The sequence below is a fragment of the Malurus melanocephalus genome, unplaced genomic scaffold (genome assembly GCF_030028575.1).
Source record: "Malurus melanocephalus ecotype Western Australia unplaced genomic scaffold, MMel_1.1 scaffold_242, whole genome shotgun sequence".
NCBI classification, from domain to species: Eukaryota; Metazoa; Chordata; class Aves; order Passeriformes; family Maluridae; genus Malurus; species Malurus melanocephalus.
Window position 1 is genome coordinate 1119857 of NW_026623474.1, and position 21164 is coordinate 1141020.

Below are 21164 nucleotides of genomic sequence, written 5' to 3' on the forward strand. Positions count from 1 at the left end.
TCTGTTCTGCGCTGGTCCCAACATGCACCGGTGCATCTGTTGAACATTTACAAAAGGTTTGTCTTTTTCTTGTTTCTCTTTTCCTTTAAATTGCTCCAACAATTTAAGCAAGTATTRAAACCATTACAGTGAACAGCAGCACAGAAACCCTCTGGAAGAAGATGTCTTCTATGGAGACAGACTGAGAGTTGTGGTTATTCAGCTTGGACAAGAGAAGGCTCRAAGGAGATCTTAAAGGATTTTCCAGTACCTGAAAGGAACCTACAAGAGAGCTGAGAAGAAATATTTAGGACAGGTCAAGAGGGAAAACCTGCCTCACCATTTATGTCATAACTTTAGGAGAAAGACARAAAAGATAAACTTTAAAATCTACGTGAAAGGCTGTGTTTACCATCCATTTTCACCAGGCAAGCAATCCTGTTAGTGTTATGAAACAAGAATAGTAAACAACATTATTTAATTCTGATACCACACTCACCTTGTTGATATCCCCCCCTTATTAGTGGGGCCTTGATCCTGGCTCAGAAGGTTACTGTATTTAGGAGAAAAAGCTAGACATGGGGTATAGAAATCACAAAATCATTTCRGCTGGAAAAGACCTTTATGATCAATGAGGCCAACAGCAAACTCCATAAAAAACTCCTTTAATAATTTTTCCATCTCTCTGTGAAGAGCACTAGATAATAGTAATGGGATCTTAAGATACAGTGAGAAAGATGGAGAAATATGAAAGAGAACAAATGGTTGGATTTTGTTGTGTATTTTATTACAGAGAGTCCAGCTATTGTACAGAAATGAAGRGCTATGACCTCAAACAGTCGACAAAAATATCTTTCAAAATTGCTGATAAGTGTTAAAGTTTTTGCAGTTTYAGAAGGAAACAAACAAATCAAGAAACCCTCCCAAATCTGAGGCTCACCCAAACACCTGCAGAGTGCAAAGTGAGGGCTGGCTGTGCAGCTGACTGAGGGAGGATCATTTGTAACCTCCCTGGTCCCTTCTCATATCCATTTTCCAGGTCACTATGGGCCTTACTGCCCCCAGAGCTGGAATCCAGAGCAGGCTCGTGCTGGGACAATACATCTGCTGTRGAAAACAGAAGGTTCTGAACTCTGTTTGGCAGGTTTTTAATTTCTTTACGTTTTTCAAAAGCCTCTGCAGCAAAGCAGAGAGGGACAAAGCTTAGGTCTGTGCAATTGCCAGTATTGAGTCCTTGCTTTATATACCAGGGCTGAAGGGAATCATCTGCTGCTCAGATGTTTTTATTTATTATTTTTGTGCAACAAGAACTAATCTGCAGTAATAACAAAGATTTATTACAAATGTGATAAACTGCTTTTAAAACTCCAAGTGACTGTGGAATGGCTTTGGTTCAATGAACCARTGGAGGTTTCTGGACTGTGAGCATCTCTCTCTTGAGAAGGCAGAAGCTTCTGAATTCAGAATTACACCAAAGCAAAAAGGAAGCCAAAAAATAAACACATGCAGGAGTAGATCTCAGGCAGGGTGGTCCCCAAYGTTGTTGGTCTCAGTGTTGCTGTTTTGCTGAGGACAGCAAGCGAGGCGATGTGAGGCATTGTCCCAGATGTGGAGTCTGGGGGCCTTCACGTTGGCCACCAGCCAAGAGAAAGCAGAGAGGAAAAACAATTTCCAGCATCAGACAAGAGAGAGGGAAAGAGGCAGGAAGAAGCAGCACTCAGATGAGCCAGCCAGCAATGTAGGTCTTTGCATTTCTGCTTTGATTGTGGCTTTGAAATGCACAAAATTGCTGCATCTTTGAGGGAAGCTGTGGAAATCCCACATTAGGTATGAAGGTAGGATTTGTTCTTCTCGATCCACAGGGTCAAGTCCATCACTGAGATCACTCTCCCTTTTCCACTCGTCCTTTTCCACTCTGTCTCTACCTATGTGRCCATGGTGGTTTCTGGTAGCAGAAATGGTGACATTTCCCACTGTCAGATTGTTTGAAAATGTTGTGAGCAATCAGGCCAGACSTTTTTTTTATTTTTCAGATAACAAAAGTGAAGCAACTGGTAAAGACAAGGTCATTTTACCCTAAAATTCATAAAGTGAACTCTGATTCAAACTGTTTAGGATGGGGCTTTCATAAAATTCTCTCCTACACAGTGAAAAGTAGAGATGAAACAGAGCATTTCTTGACTTGAAAAAAAAAACCAGAAATAAAAATCACAATTCCAACACTAAACAAAAACCTCACACAACAAAACCTCAGACTGTACTGAAGAGAAAAGTTCTGCCTTCTCTCTTCCATCCTTTCTTTCAATAACCTGGGATTATTCATAGTCCCCGTTCCATACTAGACAACTTTTTCTTTTTTCATGTGCTAAAAAAAAAATTAAACAGAGCCTTTTTACTTAAGAAAAGGAGAATAAGTCCCCTTCCAAAAGTATCATTGCAGAATTTCTCTTTCCCAAAGCATCCACCTCCTCCATTGGGATAATTAAACTCATTTTAATGTAGTGCCAGCTGGGTGGGATTGTYGCCTGCCATCAAAGGACAATTGTAAACAGATAACCTCCTTTGTTTATATTATTCTCATGTAGAAGGCTGGTTTCTGTCTCTGGACCTGTGAAATCTTTAGGGATTTATCAGCTCTTTCATCTCTTCCCAGTGCTTGTTTTAAAACGGCATTCATTGTGACTGTGGATGTGGTAGGAGCCGCTGCACAAGTGATAAGGTTATCAAATTCTGAGTCCTTTTCCATGCAATATTTTACTTTTGCCTTGTTAAGTCAAGTTGCCTTTAGTGATTTTTTTCTGGTCTCTTTTCCCCCTCTGTGACAGCAGCCAAAATAAAGAGTTCTTAAAATCTTTACAGATCTGAACAGGACCTTAAAAAAAGCTGCTACCAAGAAAACATGACACCACGTTCTGTGAGATTAATACCAGCTTCTTGACAGTGCTGGGCCTTCCAGAAAATCCCATTTTCCCAGGTGCTAAAGGCAATGATTTTACTCACATCACTTCCTTCCCTCATCAGACAGGACTGGGTTTAAATATAATAGTATATTAATTCTATATAGTTTTGCCATCCCTATTTTTTAAGAAACAATTTTTTTGTCTCACCACGAATTTTCAACCTTTATCTGTAGTGATTTTATAACTAATTGGCTGTCTTTCCTTTTATGATCATATTTTTCAATTGAAATAAATTCTAATTGGATTGATTCTTAGCAAGRAAGGCCAAATTACTTCTATGTTGCCAGAGAAAATGTGCTCTAGTCAGTAAATCTTGTGGTTGCACACAGATGATATTATTGAAATAGATAATCTTCTACAGATGCATTATTTTCATAATCTAAAAATGCTCCCTAAAACATTTTATAAGAACAAATAAAGGCCAGCTAGATGACACAGCTTTAGAGGGCAATGGTAAATAAATGATTGCTAGTGCATATCTGTGATTTTWAAAAAAAAWTAAACCAGTGTCTTCCACTTGGCTAAAATTTGTAACACTACTTTTCCCACAGAATTTCTCTTTAACCATATTAATAAGCTCAGTCATTTTACAGAAATAGGTGATCAAAGCACAGAAGAACCTGCAGCAAATTCTGTTGTTTGCTTGACACTTGGAGCAGTTGGCACCCGACCTGATGTCCTGAGGCTGTGCTGCCAAGGGAAAAACCACGACACGCATCCTCGTAAAACTCGGGCTGCTTTCTTTGGCACTCCCCCCTGCCAGGGCCCGTGTCCATGTGGTAGTTCTGCTTTGTTTTTTCTAATTACAAGCAGCTGACAGAGCTGGTGTCCAGGGGAAAGATCTTGAAACAGCTCAAACAGGTGTTCCAAGGCCAAAGTTTCTGTGCGACACAGGTGTAAAATGAGATGTTTGCTGCACCTGATCTGCTACAGATCAAACGGAACAAGCCCTGGACAAGAAAATACAAGCCTGTTTTCCTAAATAGCTGCATTGTCCAAGGCACTGTGCTGAAAGAGGTGTGAAAGAGTGCTCACTTTCCTTTAATAACTCCATTCTCTGTCTTTTCCAAAGCCTCTCAACAAATGAGTTGAAATCTCTTATCTGTCATGGGCATTTCCAACACACTGGAAGTGTTTCAGTACTCTGGAGAACTTGTGTACCTTTCCTGAAATGCATCCTTTTATTGGCTCTTCAGCTATTTCTGGGATCATGGACGTGGGCAGCTCRAACTGTGGTTCCTGAAAACTACTTATGAACCTTTTTCCCTTGGAAAATGTTACATTAACAGCACTCATTATGCTGTTATTCATATYCAATGTTTGGAAACAACTGAAATGTTTATAACAGACGATAAGTAGAGAATATTTTCTACGTTTCTGCTGCAGTCAATAATACCTGTGTAAAGTTGAGGTTATTTCATTYGTCCTTTGCTATGAGCAAGGTCCTGACTGTACACTCAGGTTTSATTTTCACTTTATTTCTTGTCAGTTATTAATAAAATCGACCACGTAAATTTTAGTGCCTTAATTTAAGTCTAGTCTGTAGAGTCTTACTGCCTTCATGGGRTGTTTCAGGCCATGTGTGCATAGTATTTTCACAACTGGGTGTTTTGTTTGGATAAAGTGACCTTGATATGATTCTTCAAACCCKAAATTTTTGTTTTCTTCTTCATGGAAACCTTCATCCTGCTTCCTGCACCGAGTGCTGGTGTGGGGCCTTCTCTGGGCCTGAGTCAGGATCCCTTTCCCACTWTGAGTACATTGCAGGGGGCTGGAGTTGGTTTGCCCCTTTTTGCTCAATCACTGGTGATTAGGAGCAAAAAGCTTGGAAAAAGGAGAAAAAAATCAGGTCAAAAATAGTCTACAAAGCCTTTTAGAGATGGGGAAGGACTGGCTTCTCCCTGCTAATACATGGTCATGTTCATAGGTGTGTGTTTAGAGCTGCTCTGACCTACTGAGCCTCGAAATGAAGACGTGGCATAAATTAGACTAAATTTCAGCAGTAAACACTAAGTTCACTGAAAATAATATGATGGTACCTGCCCTGTTATGTCAGCTCCCTGATTCAAGCTGCAGGTGCTCCGTACTTGGCAATTTCTATGGGGTCTGGATGTTTTTTGTAAGGAAGCTCTCTGCTACATGGCTGATCAGGAATCAGTCCTTGACTGACTGTGACTTACTGCTAACACAAGCTTTGCTGTAGTGGCAGTTGCTATTAAATTAATCAAAGCATTATTAATGCCAAATGAAAATATCTACATAGATACCACTATCAAGTTTCTCTGAACAAAAGCATCAGAAATGGAACCAGAGGAAGGGGCAGGAACTGATGCCCAGGAAGTTGTTCCTGCACAGGAGGCAGAACTTCTTCSCTGGGCAGTGCCYAAGCCCTCAACAGATTGTCCAGTGAAGATGTGCAGCTTTTGAATTAGTGTTAGTATAGCCAAAGACAATGAGAGAAGCCTCAAAGCAAAGAAGGAGAGACCCAGAAGAACAAAAAATATTGGCCTGTAGACAGAATTTCGAGTGTTCTGGCAGGGATGAATACAGAAATGACTCTACAGGGAAAAAAAYCCAGGGAACATTTGGAAGAGAAAGCACAATAAATGGGGAAAATTGGCAACAAAAAGCAATCTTAAATTAACTGTAACCTTGTGTTTAATGTTCTGTTTTGTTGATTCTCACTTCAGATTTATATGACACCTGATACATTTCTTAGTTTCTCMATAAAGCATAATCTTACATTAAAATGTAAAATGGAAAAAAATTGTTATTAAGAAAATAATGTATCTAGGCATGTGAAGTGTGTTCATGTGTATTTTCATAGTGTAATGACTGCTCACTACTGCAAACTGTTCAGCAGAAAACCATGTGTTCCTTTATAATGTGCAAAACCCCTAAGTGACTACAAATATACAAATACATTTTTAAAACAGTCAAGTAGATAATAAGGAGTATAATAATGCTATTAGAAGATTTGTGTATTATGTATTTCAAATAAAAGAAATAGGAAAGGCAAAAAGTGCTGGCTTCAAGGTCTGTGGCTTTTTTTTTGTCCTTTGAACAAAAATTTACTGMGCAGTAGGAAGTACTGTTGCCATTTAGGGCTTCCTCCCACATTTTTTTCTCGTAAAAGGTAAGTAAGTTAGTACTTGCTTCAGAGGTGACATTAGTAAAGCCATCCCTACTCACTGTCCTGTTTTCTTCACCTTGCAGAAACTCAGTTTTTTATCACATCTCTGCTTAAGACCCTCCATGCTTAGCTGAAATCAGGCCGAGGGGAAGGTTCCTCCGTACGTGAACACACAGTGACCTTAAGTGCATTAATGTCTTACAGAACGAGGTTAAAGTTTTGACCTAAGTCCCTTCTGTTCTCAGAAACATGGGAAGGCTGACGTATCTCATTGTCATCCTCCTTTCCTGTGCCAGTTCTGCCTTTCTCTTAGAATTTGAAATCCTTTTCAGAGCACCAATTCTTTTCTGAGTGCAAGAGTCTTGGAGTTCTCCGTTTGTTTATCTTCATGGTGCTCTAACAGGTGGTGGAARAAAGCTGATAATGGTTCCATGGATTATATCCCCTACCGTGGGCAATGTGTTGAGCAAATTTTGGAAATCTGTTTTATCAGAGTTGTTTAATGATAATGTCACCAGCGATCAGCTGCTAGATTCTAAAAACTGCTGAATTTGTATTTGGTTCCAGGCCATCTGTGATTCTTCTGTTGCCTTGAAACTTTTGAGTTGTGCTACTAGAAAATCTACGATACCATAAAGCCTCTAATTATTGCTATTGATCTCTCAGCAAATAAAAATAGTCCTCTAAGCCCATGCCTGATTTCTCTTCGGTGTGTTGGAATTATGTGAAGGGAAAAAAAAGGCTTTTTCCCCCCCTTTCTTTAATGAAACAAACCTATTGGCAAGCACACTGAACTAATCCTTTCACCTAAGACATGTTTTCTCTGGAGACCTGCCATCTTTGCTTCATATGAAGAGAATCACACTATTTTATTTTGTTCAGTGAAGTRCAGGAATTGTCTGATCATCCTTCTTAAGCTCCCCTCCCACAGCAGTGATTAATCTCTCCCTTTGAAGTGCTTGTATTTTTGCAGTTGGAAGGAAAGTATTGATAACTGATCAAATTCTAGTTCTTCAAATGCTGCATACACACAAATACAGCAATGACACACATAAATAATTACTTAGGCTTTGGACAGACTTGCCTGTAATTTATTCTAAAATATCTGAATATTTGGAGACTCCGTGAGTTTACTTTGGGAGCTGAAGCTATTTCAAACACTATTATAGAAGTGCCAYATATTTTGAGTTGTGGTGAGTTTTCCAGCCTTGATGATTCTATCAATCTATGATTTTAAGTTGAACAGRATAAATCCCAGGACAAAACCCTGCAAGAACTTCACTGGTAACTTCAGCCAGGGGGAAAGAAATGTTCCCAACTTTTCCCAAATGCTCAGACCCGTGTACCTCTCTTAAAACGTATAGATTTTCCAAGATTTAAACATTCCTAGAACTTTCAGCAGAATTTGCCTGGTGGCTTCCTGAGCATCTATTGTTTGCAACCTGGCTTTTCTCATAGGAGTGATTTTTTTTCCTCTATTGTTCTTCTAACTAGGAAGAAGATGCTGAGATTTGCAGTCCTGTGGACTGTGAGCTGCAWTTATCTCAGATTCTGTGATAAAGGGTAACACAGTAAGGATTAAGTCTCAAGGGTTCCCTCAGCTAGGAATCTCCCTCGCTGGATCAGCATTTTTGAATTTAAAGTTGCTGCATTGAAATGTGTCAGGAATTTGCTGCTCCTTGTGGAAAGCTCAGGGGTGGCAGCAGAAGTATCAACACCCTCTTGACACCCTACACTGGAATAATAAAAGCCCTCAGAAACAAGAACAAGGCAGAGGGGCAGGTTTCTCTCCAGGCATCCTCAAATTCTCAGCATGGTCTAAATGGGAAAAGCAACACCAAGACTTGGGAGCGCTCTCCTGCCAYTCAGCTCCACATAGTGTGAGGCAAACATTAAACATGTTACTGTGCCGCATCCCCAGGATGAGGTAAATTTAAACCCTTCATCTCACTGACMAAGAAAACAGATGGGCTGTAATTCACAGGAATATTCACAGGAACCTGTTAGTTTTCTTGTGAATGACTGGGCTAAAAACTGTCACAAGTCATTCTGGTATGGCCTCATTGAGACCTCACACAGCGCYAAGATTTGGCCAGCCCATGTTTTGTGGGATTTCCCTCCTTTTTTGTTAGAAAGCTCACAGTGTGACTTGATGCTCTGACCATTTGAATGCTGATTTTTTCCCCCATCTTATCAAATTGCATGGAGTAGCTCTTGAATTTTTCAATGGTTGTGAGAAAATAAATGTAATCACAGGGCCAGATCTGTCAGGAACTGGCAGAGCTCCATGGACTTGCTAAGGTTGTGCTGCCCCAGAACTCATAAAGGTCAGACGGTTACAGACTCGTGAGAGCAACATGACATTTAGGGCTTTGGCCAGACTCCAAATTTGTGTGGTCAGTCCTGCTTTTCTTCAGAATTTGGGCCTTATTAGCTTMTAACTACTTGCCCTTTGTAAATATGCAAAATAATCTTTTTAAATGTGGCCTACTTAGCAAACCAGAACACCCAGCTTGCCAAAATGTGTCTGTGATTTGCTCTTGCAACACAGGAGTACTTCCTCAGTGATTGTCCACATCCAGCTTTTAAAGTGTGCTGAGGTTGTGGCTGCAAACCTCACAAGCAGGTGAGGGAAATGGAAGCTCCAGCTCAGATTCTCCATGAGAGCGCTGAGACTGCAGATGAAGATTTTTCTCCAGACAGAAACAGGGAGGAGTTAGGATGTTGTGACTTATCCTATAGGACAGCAGCACCTCCCTTATGGACCTCATTTTCTTGAAGATGATAACAAAATAATTTCACATTAAATTTGGTTTGTTACAGCTGCCTCAATCTTCCACAATTTCATTCATCTGCCTGAGGAAAGAAGCCTTTGGATCTAGCAGCTGAGAGGAAAAACAACTAATGATGATTATTTGTATAATCTAAAAGTACTTTCTCTTCCTTTCATTTGGGAGCACTTGCACTCTTTGTCCCTGGGTTCAGCTGAATAGCAGCCAAACTGCATCACTGAGTTATTTCATTTGTCTTTTAGAAAGGGCAAGACAAGCAAGAGAACAACGCCAGAGTAAGAAGAGCTTCACTTCAGGGATGGAAAAAATTGTTTCACTGTGCTATAAGAAAGTTGGAAAAACTGAATTTTTAAGAAACATGAGAAAAATTTTTAATAGATCCAACTATAGGATGAGCAGGGGCCGAGGAAGAAAAAAAATGATGGGTAGAATTTTTAACGTTTATCCATATCTTTGGAGGAAAGTTTTCTGCAAAGTGTCATCTCTGACTTCTTGCAAACCTGTGAAACTGTAACAGAAGTTCTGAGCCCCAAAACACATCAAATACTGAAGAGAAAGCATAAATGGGAAATCAAATTTTGTATCAGTTCATTTACCATTCTTTTCATAGAATYATAGTGTCACAGAATGGGTTGGGTTGGAAAGGACCTTAAACCTCATTCAATCCATGTMATGGGCAGAGACACCTTCCACTGTCCCAGGCTCTTCCAAGCTCTGTCCAACCCAGCCTTGRRCACTKCCAGGGATCCAGGGGCAGCCACAGCTTCTCTGGGCACCCTGTGCCAGGGCCTMCCCATCCTCACAGGGAAGAATTTCTTYCTCATATGAAATCTAGACCWACCCACTTTCAGTTTRAAGCCATTCCCCCGTGTYCTGTCATGCCAGGCCCTGGTAAATAATCCCTCTCCATCTTTTTTGTAGTCTCCCTTCAGGTACTGAAAGGCTGCTGGAGGTCAYCCTGAAGCCTTTTCTTCTCCAGGCTGAATAATCCMAATTTTCTCAGCCTTTCCACTCATCYGTATACTGTAGTGTGGCAAGAAAGGCAGGAAGAGACATCTCAGCAGCGATTTTCCATAGGAATTAGTGTTTGATGTCATTGGGAGCACTGTTATTTCCATTTCTGATGCAACAGTAGGTTTTCAGAAGCTACAGCATTCTCCATTTGGAGTTCAAGGAAAGCTTGTGATTTCTGTGATCTTTATTCTGGAAAGACAGAGAAAGGGTAAGTTTAAGTAATGAACTGCATTAGGAAGGGAACAAAGTGTTTGCACAATTTGCATTATAAATCAGTTTTCTTGTTGCTGCACGGTCCAAATAAAATTTGTGTGTTAGTGTGCTTCAGGACATCATGTGGGAAATGTAAAGAAGTTTCGCTAGTCTATAGTTCATTAAAATAATTTTGAACCCCCCCCCCAAAAACATGCCATTAGTCGGTTTGCTCGTTGCTCTAACTGTCTGCTGGTCCCCAGTTTGCAGGTAGATTTTACAATAAAGCACTTCTGGAGATTTTCTCTTTGATATTTAAAAAAATTATTTATCTATTCTCTTTCTCAGCGACGTGCTGTGGCCACACCTAGTGTTCAGGTCTTCTGTACTGCCAGGAGGCTTTCTCAGTTTTTCTTTTGCCACAGTGTTTTACTACAGGTGTGTTTCAGAGATTTTGGCATGGAAAGCCTGATGCTCCACGCTTTATTTTTGCAGCTGGACAGCTGCGAGTGGTACCCACAACCTCATTGATGCCATCATCACTGTGCAGAAATTACAATTATGGGGCATAGCCCTAGGGATCACTGTATTTTTGGTGGTGGCACCTTCATGCAGACAGCAGGTGTTGCAGGGAGGAAGAGATGCATTGGTTTTACTCCCTGTCCTTTCCCTCCCCATTTTGCTGGGTACCTGGTACCAGTCCTGCCTGGAAAAGCAAGCACTCCCCAAGATCCCCAAGCTGAGGGAACAGCGTGCAGAGGGAATTTTAGAGCTGCTTGTTTATCAGAGGCTTGGAATTGAGCTGGAAATTGGAGTAAGTCTGATTTGTCTGTTAGCATCCAGCTCTGTTTAATATCAAAGACAGCTGTAATGCTTGCACAAGGCAGAGCCTTAGCTCATCAGCTGTCTCGGTTTACCATGCAGGAAAAGGCCAGAAAGAGCTTTCATTTTAATGGAAATGTGGTTCTGCGATACGTAAACAAAGTTTGCTCAGGAATCTTGAACAACAATCTCCCTGTAAGTTGTCCCTTTGCTTTGTTTCCATTTCAGGGTTTCTGGTGTCCTTTTCAGTGCAGGGGTTGTTAATGTCTGGTCCTGTAGGCCAAGAAAAGGAGGAACAAGCCTCAAAAAAAAAACCCCATATCCTCTTCTAGGACCAGATTCTTGCTCTGGATGTAGTTCCTTTGGACTGCACCAGATATTGCCCAAGTGGAGCTAAGCACAGAGCTTGACCTGCTGATTTTGTAAGCTCAGTTTACATTTCGTGTGTGCTTTTATCCAGTTAAGCAAACAATTGTTTCTGCTGTGAGATAAATGCCCTCCTCTGAGACGTCTTCAGGCTTTATTTGGCTGCTCGAACTTTTCTTCTGCTTCCCACAAACCCCTCTCTGTCTGACCACAGGGTGTCAGTAAAAGACTGCAAAGTGATTTTCTGCAATTAAATATACATGAGCTCCTCTCAGGCTCTCTGGGTGTTCCTTAGTTAAGGTGGCCAAGGMAAATTTGAGAAATCAACTGACACACACGGAGCAGGAGTGTAGAATAAATTACAAAACCAGTTCAGATCAATAAACTTTTCCTGAATCACTTCATTATTCTTTTTTAACTAATTTCTGCTATCAGGGTAGTTAATAAAGTTCAGAAAAACAGTTTATCTTTTTTTTTTTTTCTTTTTAAAGCAGAACCGCTATTCCCAACATAATCATGAGGTACAGAGCTGCAATATTTTACTGTATCCATACTTCCTATGCATTAAACAATGTATAACTGGAGGCCCCAGTCCTGAAAGGTGCTGTCCTCATGCAAGATGATCTGGACGAAAATGCCCTTTCAAATGTATGGGAATTAGAATTCAGGGGGTACCACATCATATATATATATATATATTTTTTTTTTTTTTTTTTTTTCAAGGCCGTTCCTGCTACCACCAAGGAGACAAAATTCTTCTTTGGATTCTCTGCCAGGCTGGACTCAAAATATGTGAATATCTCAAATAAGACATGATCTGAAAACTCAACAACAGCTGAGAAAGAGTTTAATTGAATTGAATGAATAATTACATGTATCCACATAATAGCACCTGTATTTACATGTAGCATTTATTATACATTGAGTTTTATTCCAATTTTCAATATGTARAAGGTGTAACCACACTGGAGGAAGCCATAAGAGTTTTGGACACATGTCAGGAAATGAATGGCCCCTGGGAGCTGGGCAGGTGTCTCATATATTTGGGGTTATATAACAGGCACGTTAATTGTATAGTGCTGCAAAAATGGTCTGCTGTCAAAAAACTGGGAGTTTCAGTCAGTTTGGTCTTACCTCTTCAGGCTTCAGTGTTCTCTGACCAYCAAAATGAGTTAAATTGTCAAATTATGGTTATTTGCTGCTCCACAATGCTGCCATGTTCAGGAAGGTACTGCTGCCTTTGCTCATATTCTACTCAGATTTTAAGGAAAGTTGGAAAAATTAAACCATGTAAATATTTATTTTAAAATAAACGGGCATTTCTTCGGATAAAAAAGAAATCTGCAGCACATCCTCAGGCGATACAAATTAAAAATATACTGGACTCTGTTCAGAGTATAAATACAACAGAACAAAACAAGATTTGGGTTTTTTTCRCATACTACAAGATGGAACTTCCCTGCATTTCCCTTCTAGGTGTTTTTTGTCTTTACAGAGTGAATATCCAAAGTCACTGGTATTTGAGACTTCATTTGGCACATAATTTTAGTGTGGAGCAAGGAGCAAAGGTTTATCTAAACTGAATCTGTGTCAAAAACATCTTAATATTATCCATTGTAGGTGTACGCAATTGGATCCCCCCTAAATGAGGGGGCAACAGCATCTGAGCACTGCTGAATTCTCTTTTTTTTCCCTGCCCTGAGTGCCTCTAGAGGCCCTTCTGTGCTGCAGACACAGCTCCTGCCCCTCCTCTGTGCTGGTGGAAAAGAGATGCAAAGTTYCCACCATTGTCATTGCTGCAACAGCAGGTCTGGAGGCCAGCCAAAATTTCCAGGCAGCCRAAATCAAGAATTAGCATTATTTTACCTTTATTCTCAATCAAATCAAAAAGAGCTTTAAAGCTGAAGTCCTCAACCTGTACCTTCCCAAGTGTTCTAGTGCACTGAACTACTTGTTTTAATTATAAGAATTTTAGTGATATTTAAACAGTGATGCATGAAAAATTATGCATTTCTGACCAGTTCCCTAACCAATTTTATATATATTTTGAGGAGTTTTTATTTCAGCAATGAAACAAAAGATTCTTTACCATTCTGTTTTCATTTTTGGCAGCTGGAACATTAAGTACTTTTCTGTTTTAATAGGATCTAGTACTGAGAGTGTTCTGTGTATAACATGCTCTTAAATAGTTCAGATCAAAGCCTATAAACTCAATGTCTTTCAGCATTAAGGAGAATAGAGAAGCTGGAGCCACTGTGCTTTTACAAAACTGATTTTATTAGACCTAAACAGATCACATGCCAAATTAGATTTGTGCAGTGGCAGAGTACCAGCACATATATGGAATTTGCAGACCAGAAATTGAATATATTTTTTTAAATGGTACTTAGAACAAATATTTCTTCATATATATAATACATTAATTTTAAAGTTTCTCAATAACAATACAATAATTTATTATTTTTGTGCATTACCTCACCATGTTAACTCTATAATGACTTCACAGAGGAGTTTCCACCCAAGTAAAATAAAGGAAGGATCAGGAAACGTGCAATTGTGTTTATTGGGAAATCTGAATAGGAATCTCACCTGGGAGCTTAAGGATGATCATCAGGAGGGAGTTTGCTAAATCCAGTTCCTGCCAAGCTGRAAAGGAGAATCCTGTTAAATTATCTCTTTTCTTTCAGGAAGAACYCATTGTTTCCAGAGAAGGAATCACCTCAAGCTGTTTTAAGTCTCCAGGAAAGAAGATTTTTATTCTAAATTTTAGACTGAAGTCGAACGTAGCAAAAAATGAATCAGCAATGAGTGGTGGTTTTCTCAGTGAAGACAATCCATCACTGGAATAACCTCACATGAGTTGTGGGGAGATTTTCACCATTAGAATTTTCTACTGAAATAGAATATTTTATAAGAGACAATAATTAATTACGATCTTTGATGTACAGGACATTACTCTCAGCTACAACAGGAGTCACTTCTGGCCTTGTGATTCATGCATGTATTTGCTTCAGAGTTATTGAAAATATTTAATATTTGCAATTTCACCGTTTTCTTTCATTAAATTAAACCTTTTGTGGTGGTGGCACATGTCATGTTACCCAAAAGCAAACAGCAAAGAAACAACTTCTGCCTTTGGCAACTTGGAGACTAAACAAAAAAATATTTTAATTAAATCTAAGGGATTAGTGAATATAAAAGGGAGTAAGAACAAACATACAAGTAATTTAAGAGATCAGAAATGCAGCCAACTAACTTCAAAACATAATATTAGTGATGGCCAAAAAAAAAAAAGCTTAAGTTTTAAAAGGGCATGTTAAACAAAACAACAAAATAGCTCCTCCAGTCTTCCACTGCATAATTAAATCTTTTAAGTTATGCCATCCAATTGGGGGTACACTGAACTGTGGCCCAAAAAGACTTCAAATAAAACTTTGTTTTTTAACGAAAGTACTGATGATTGAAATGCAGTTTGATATAAATTTAAACATGAATATACATATATATAAATATATACACACATMAMGAATCACCTTAGACCAAAGTAAATCTGTCTCCTAGGGATCAATCTGATAATTTCCAAGATAAACTCTCCYTTAAGTTTGGTTCGGCCCCCTGAGAGCTCCCTGCCACTGCTGCTGGTCCAAAGTGACCTCCTGRGAGGGATTTAGCCAGAAATTGTCTACCAGGCTTGGCCTAAAAMTGGTGTAGGATGGGAAAGAACAGGGACAAGGACCCCCGACTTTCTGCCCGCCTGGGACTCTGCCTCCCACTCCAGAGCACTCCAGGCCTTTCTGAGACATTTATCAGCCTCTCCCATCCTCTCAGAGAAGAAAGTTTTTGGCAATAGTGTGGGTCAAGCTTTCAAAGCTCTCTTCAGGGATTCAGCATCCTGCCTTAATGGAACAGATTAGGTACCCTGCAGTTAATACTTCTCTATTTGCTGATGAGGTGTGGAGTGATAGGGACATAAGGAAGCTGTGTTTTCCAGCATCACTTGCTGATTTRCTATCTCTCCATCATTTACTTTCAATTAAAAGATTAGTGGTAGTAGACTTCAACCACTATGGTATGAAGCTCCTGCTTCTCTAGTTGCAGCTGAGGAGGGGGGAAGGATAAAGAAGTAATCTTGGGGAAGGAAAAAAATCTTAGTCTCCTAGCAAGTAGTCTTTACTCTGAACGCTGCCCTGGACACTGAACTTTGCTGTTAAATGTATCAAGAATGAGATGCAAATTATTATTTATATCTCAGTATAATCTGCTGGAGTATTTTGCATTTTAAGGGTTTAATTGAAACTCATTTGATACCAATGTATACAATTATTTATTTCAGCTGAAACAACCCTCTCTTAAAGTGAGTATCTGGCCAGTAATACAGGGTTGCCTCTGAGGGCAAAGCCTCTGAATGAGCTGCAGATCACAACACCCAGGCAAGCCGTTGCACACAGAAGGGTTATTTTTTTTTTATTTTTTTTAAACTTTTTTAATCCTCTTATTCTTTTCTTTGCAYAATAGTGGGGCTTTTTTTACAGCTACAGAAGGGCCCTTTCATTATGGGTTACATGATTGTTCCTGGAAAAAGGATGCTATGCCTGCAAGATGCCCAGGTCAGTTTATGTRTAATGTGTGTTTAAAGCCTGATTTGGTAAATTTAGCCTTGACATGTCACCTGAAATTGGGCTCTTGGAACTGTTTCCATAGCCTTATCACCAACAATGGGGCTGCTGCTTCTCTTTGATGAGGTATTTTGCAGAGATCTGAAGGGGTGCAGTGCTCAGCTGTTCTCTTTTGTCAGYCCTGCAGGTGCAGAGACAAAGGGGAATGTTGTCACTAAATTTCTCCAAGTGCTGGATAAGAACCCTGGTCACATTAGTTAAATTCAACRTGTCAATATCAGCTTTAATTTGCTCAATGGCAGGCAATCGAAGCATTTCTTTCAGTATTTGGCATTAAGGTCCTAAACCCACTTATTTCCTTTGTTATTCAAACAAATTTACCCACCTGAGGCTGCTCCTGGTGGTTTCCTAGGACGTTTAGCCACTGAATTCTTTGTGGTGGTACAGGTGGCATTCAGGTACCTGAACACCAGAGTGACTTCGGGTGTTCATTAGTGACACCTTCATTCCRGTTAACTCTCTCAGTCACTTCTCAGGATAAAATATCAGAATCTGTTAATTTTACATAAATGGTCATTTATGGAAGAAAGCCAACCAAATAACTAAACCACAGCACACTGTAATTAGTCTTGTTTCAGCTCAGTGTAACTGGGCAGATCACAGAGCAGAGGTGCTCAGAGTTATGCGGAAACTACACAGGAGCTATCAGGAAACAAGTTAATGATGCTCTGTTGAACAGTGGTGTTTTTTTGTTAGAGTGCACTTATGGATCAAATCTTCAGGCTGGAAAACAAGGTGAGAAGGTAAGGTGACAGCCAGAGCTGTTCAGCTGTGTGGGGACTCACAGAATCCCTTAAATTCRCACTTTAACTGACAATTCCCTTTTGTGGCCCTTGTCTTTGTACATTAACTCCTCTGAGCAGTCACTCATGCTCATTTGAAAGCTGCATAATACAATGTCTGCTTGTTTCCARATTTAACAGCAATCTGTTTTATCTCATTCAAAGTGCCCTTTTCAGGAGAGATTAGCAATTACCTTGCTGCTTTTAAAATTAAATTAAAATTTACTTGAATAGTGTTTGAATCTACAGCAGTGATATCATGAAACTATGGAATGTGGTCTGAACAGCTCATTGCTTGTGTTCTTACTTCTTTCAAAAGCATAAAAGCCTATATTATTTTAAATATCCTCTAGTTATTGTTGTACTTTCAGCTGAGAACCCACTAGACTCTCCCTTTAAGCCAGTAAATCTGAGTTCTCTTTCTTCCTGTCAATTAAAATGGGATTAATCAGCTTCAACTCACAACTTTCTCATGAAAAGCCATCCTAAAAGCGTTGTCATTAATTTCATAAATGAAGTAGCTCAAGTTTTCTCCACTTTTCCACAAAGATGGAGCTGGGAGAAACCACCAGTGCTAAGATTGTCCATCAAGATATGGAAATTATTAATTGCTGAATGGAACTAATGGAGCACCCTGAAAGCAGGTTTGGGGTCTGCTTTATTTTGGCTGATACTCAGCAAAATCAGTGTTACGAAAAATGCAGGTAGGGTTTAAGRCTGAGAATAGCTCCCTTCCTCTAAAAAGTCAGCAGTTGTCTCACCCTACTGCAGCTGAAATCCTGTCCTAAATTGCAGGTCCTGATCCCAATGCAGACTCAGAGAGGGGTGCACACAATTTTTTCATTCAGGGCAAAACACAGATCAGAAATAACAATAATAATCATCATCATCTTAAATCCATTCTTTCATCCTTCTCCATTAATATCACAGCATGTTTTGATTATCACACATTTTCTCATTAAAAAAAAATTGTTTGCTAAAGGGTTGCTCTTAGTTTTGTGTCAGTAATCACTGTGGGGCTGTATGTTTATTAGTTGAATAGGGTGATAGCAYTTAGTCATGGTCCCACACTGCTTTCCAGTCTGGAAACACGGAACTTTAAACATGTGAGGAGCRGTATTAACCTTGTAAACTCACCTGGCCAAGTGTTGCATCCAGTTCTGTTTACTCTATATTTTTCTTTAAGGGGATTAAAAGTTCCTGGAGTGCCATCCTCCCCTGCCAAAGCAAACCCATCCAAAAAAAGAGATGYCAAGAAACTGGACATTTCTTACTGATCCTCTCTCGTGGCATATTTTCCTCCACAATGGCAGGAATGAAAGGTGGGATACTGAGGAAATCCACAGCTGCATTTTAAATATATTTCCTTAACTTGTACACGATGAACTGTCCTATCAGGGCATAAACAGAGTGCTAAATATGACTGCCAAAAAAAAAAAAAAAAAAAAAAAAAAAAAAAAAAAAAAAAAAAAAAAAAAAAAAGGAGCTGCTTTTACTTAAACACTAGCAGGATGATTGCCAACAGAAGTCACAATCATATGAGAGAGCTTTGGGTCTCATTTTGTAAATTGATAGTGATTTTCTTTTTCTTTTTAGGCATTTTTTCCCCTGATGGGTTTGAAGAACAAGTTTCCACACTTCAGTGGTGCTGTTTGCCATACAATAGAACTCCTTGAAGGAGAAAAGAGAAGAAACTCCATTTTTTTTTTTTTTTTTTTTTTTGAGAGAGAGGACTTTGAATACTCTGGTCTGTCCAGATCCTTTGCCTTGCAAATGATTGATGTCACTGTGGTTTTATGCAGTGACATCGTCACTTATGGAGGGAAATTGTTTCAGTCCCAAGAAACACTGCCCAGAAGGATCAGGGTGTAAATAATACTGTGTTTGTCATCAAGCTTACTGGGAAAAGGTCAAGTTATGCAAAGAGTTACTGTAAATTATTGGGGAACAGGATGGATTTGGATTTACAGTTGGAAAGCTCAGCAAGGCTTGGGAAATCCAGAGTGGGAAGCCACCCTTGGGGTGCACAGGTGAGGAGTAGCACAAAACAGAGATTCTCCTGATCAGACACATTTATGTAAAAGCAAGATTTTGTTTCTTGAGAAAAAAAGGAGAGTTATGTTCCCATTTTCTTCAACAGCAAAGTCACTGCTATGAGGATTGACTAAAAGAGATTGATGTGGTTGGTTTGGTTTGGATTTTTTTTGTACCACTGACAGATAATTGCCTTGAGATTCCCGGTAGTTTTTATCAGAACTTGCAATTCCAGGTGACCTGTCATTGTAGCATTATGCAAATCTGCAGAGGAAAAAACTAGACCTGCACTAAGAATAGATGGATAGACTTCTCTGTACAAAATGGTGTTAATTTAATTTAGTCACTCATTAAACTCTACTATCACCCAGTACCTCTGAATTTATCAAATTGTGTGTAACTGTGGTGAATAGAACACAAGGTGAAAATTTCCCTTGCCTGTATTTATAAATTTGACCCTTAATAGATTCTTGCAGTAAATGGAGGATTTGGCTCWTTGGAAATACACACTAAAACCAGGGAATATCCAACGCAGTAGAGATTCTCAGCTCTTTTAAGACAAGAGTGCTCTTAYACACAGTTCAGAAGTTACAGCCAAATTCAGTTTAAAACATAAAGAATGTGTTAGTTCTCAAAACATTAATGCTCCCAATGGTTTTGGAAATATCTAGAAATTATGGTCCTTAGGCTATTTGCCGTGTATAGAAGAGGGATTAAAGCTAGAAAAAGTGAATCTGGGAAGCACATCTAATGCAAATTCCACTAGAATTAATTAGGATTTACATAATCTTTAGTAGCTGTGCTATCAGCCACTAGGATGGAGAGAGATTCAACTGCTTAATTAGTGYAATACAGGAAAAACGTTAATTGTTGCCCAAGTTTAACCCTCAAATTACAGATTACAGAAATCCACAGTCACTATTCAGTGATCACCATTCACTGATTTCAGTTTTGTTGGTATTTGCTACCAGAGTTTCTCGTGATTCTTTAAACAACTGCATGACACTTTGAGACACCCTTTTTAGGAACAGTTTTCAAAGGATTCTGCTTGAATGCCAACATCTTCTGCTGGGGAACAGCGATCCCAAAATCAATGGAATATGAGGAGCCGGGTCTCTGTGACACACTTCGATGCTGTTTGTAACAATTAAGTAACAATTTTTTGCTCTTGATCTGATGTTCAGGTTTTGCTGTGAAAATTCACTTTTCCTTAGAGAAGTCAGGCTCTTTTCCTCAATAATTTTTCCTCAATAAATTTTTCACAGATTTCACAAAATATTTTGGGTTGGAAAGGACCCACAAAGATCATCAAATGCAAATCTTAAGTGAATGTCCCATCAGGGGATGGAACCCATAACGTTGGTGTTATTAGCACCATGCTCTGACCAACTGCGCTGATCCCAGGTTTTCCCCAAGGTTTGTTGTTCTCAGGAAAGTTTTAATCAGTCAAAACTCTGGTGGAAAAGATTTCCTGGTGGAAAAGACTGTATTAAAAAAATCTCAGTTTTTTTTTTTTCTTTTTTTACCCAGCAAATTAAAACTCACCAAAACATTCTGTTTTAATAATGATATTAATTTTCTCTGTTTTATATTGGTCTGTAACACTTACACAAAACTACATATTCCCATGTTTTAATGAAAACACTTATTTGGCCTACCACAGCTATAAAGCATAACTCTAAGGTTTTCCAGCATCCGTGGATGAAGAGTTCATGACAAATTTTTTTCTGTTTGTTTCAAAAACATTTTATTAATTWAAAAAAAAAACAAACCTGACAAGGGTGACAATAATAAAGATTTGGGAATCTGTAACTATGAAATCTCTCTTGCTGTAATTTTTTCCTCACATTTGTAAAACTTTGTGGAATCATGGAATATTTGGGGTTGGATGGGACCTTAAAGACCATCCTGTGTCACCCCCTGCCATGGGCAGGGACACCTTCACTGTCCCAGGGTGCTTCAAGCCCCAATGTCCACCCTGGCCTTGGACACTGCCAGGGATCCAGGGGCCGCCACAGCTTCTCTGGGAAACCTGTGCCAGGGCCTCACCACCCTCAAAGGGAAGAAATTTTTTGTTTGTTCATCAAGTGTGAGTTTTTGCCCACTTCCCATTACAGAATATTCTAGATTAGAGTCAAATCAAAAGAATTATTTTTATTTGAATGGGAATTTTTTTCATAATATTTTCTAGGTTTTGGATGACTATCCACAGAAAACCTTCTCATAAATTGTAGAATAATTGATAGTCGATGACAAGAGTCTCAAATGAAGGCTTGCCACTGCCTTGGGGTGACAGAAGTTATATAAATCTGGGAATAATGAAATAATCCATTTTTTCCACAGACAAATGGGATCCAGAACTGAAGCTGTGAAACCACATCTGACATTATACAAAAGTAATATTTGCATATTCA